Source organism: Onychomys torridus, chromosome 6 (assembly GCF_903995425.1).
Source record: "Onychomys torridus chromosome 6, mOncTor1.1, whole genome shotgun sequence".
NCBI classification, from domain to species: domain Eukaryota; kingdom Metazoa; phylum Chordata; class Mammalia; order Rodentia; family Cricetidae; genus Onychomys; species Onychomys torridus.
In genome coordinates this window covers 9,696,102-9,697,558 of record NC_050448.1, presented here as the reverse complement: position 1 = coordinate 9,697,558, position 1,457 = coordinate 9,696,102, and positions in this window count along the sequence as shown.

Sequence of the window (1,457 nt, the reverse complement as noted above, 5' to 3'; positions counted from 1 at the left end):
TTAAACTTGGGGCTACTGTAGGAGTGGCAAACACTCCTAACCACTGAGCTATCTCACCAGCTCCGCCAAGTCATTTGGAGACAACTTTGTCCATTTAGTCTAACCAGAAACAAATGTGTTGTTTGTTCTCAAAGAAGATAAATGCTTGTAACAGGCACTATTTTGCATTTTTCTTTTTATTAGCTCGTATCCTAATAGTACATCTGGACTATACTTTGCTTGAAAGAGAAGAGAATGCATTAATGCCTGGCACCAATTTAAGCCCACAAAAGCTAATTAGTTGAGCTTTCTTAGACCACATATTTGATTGTCTTTGTTAGATAAGTGTTTATAATTTTTTATTGGATTTTATTTTTATTTTATTTTATTTTGTGTATGTATGCCTCTGTGTGTGTGTGTGTGTGTGTGTGTGTGTGTGCATGCATATATGTTTTGGAATCAATAAATCAACTTTATTTTTTATGATTGTCAAGAGACAAAATATTTTTAATATTACATAAATTAAAAGTATTTCAAAGTGAAAATATATTAAGGCTTGAGTGCTATATAATTAGTGTGGGGGGGCAGGAGATTGGAAAACCATGTGTAAAGAAGTCTGTGTGGCTGGAATGAAAGAAGTCAGAAATTATCTGAGACGGAGTTGGTCATGTCAGGGGAGTCTGGAAGGGTTCATGGTGGGGGAGAATCAAGAAAAGGAGACATGAAAGTTGAATTAGTTGTCTATGCTAACTTAATAAAATTAAATGTATTAGCGTAATTATCACACTCCAGTAAAGCGTCTTGGTCAGTTTCGCTCATGACTTTTGCTTGTTTGTTTGCTTGTTTTGAGACAGGGTCTCTCTTGTGGTCCCGGCTGTCCTGCAGCTCCCTATGTGACCAGGCTGGCCTCGAACTCACAGAAATCCTCCTGCCTCTGCTTCCTAAATATGACTGGGGCCCCAGACGTTAGCACAACTGATTCTATGATGGAAGTGTCATTCAGGCTGTAAAACTCAGCATATAGTACTACTTGCCAAAACTTAAACAAAGGCCTCATCTATGAAAGTCCATATAGTTCTGGGAAAGTCCCTAAATGTACCAACTTTGCTTTTTAGCTTCTGTAGTTCTGATTCTGGCTAACTGTTCTTATTAACTGAATCATGTCAACCCAGAACATGGTTTTTGTGCTTAAAATCTCTATTTGAGAAAGACTTGGGCTACACTGGCATCCCAAACAACCAGTGTGGTTGCCTGCCAGCTAGTAAAGACTTTCTATTGACTTCACCCATGTCCAAGCAGTCTTCTCTCCTGATCACTCTACACCAGTTAAGTAGCAGACTGGTTTGATAGCTCACTTGGTAAAGTGCCTACCAACAGGCATAAGGACCTGCATTCAGTCCCTAGAATTTTTGTAAAGAGCTAGGTGTGGTGCCACGAAGCTAGCTCTACTTAGAATCCCAGGGCCAGGGAGTTGGAGA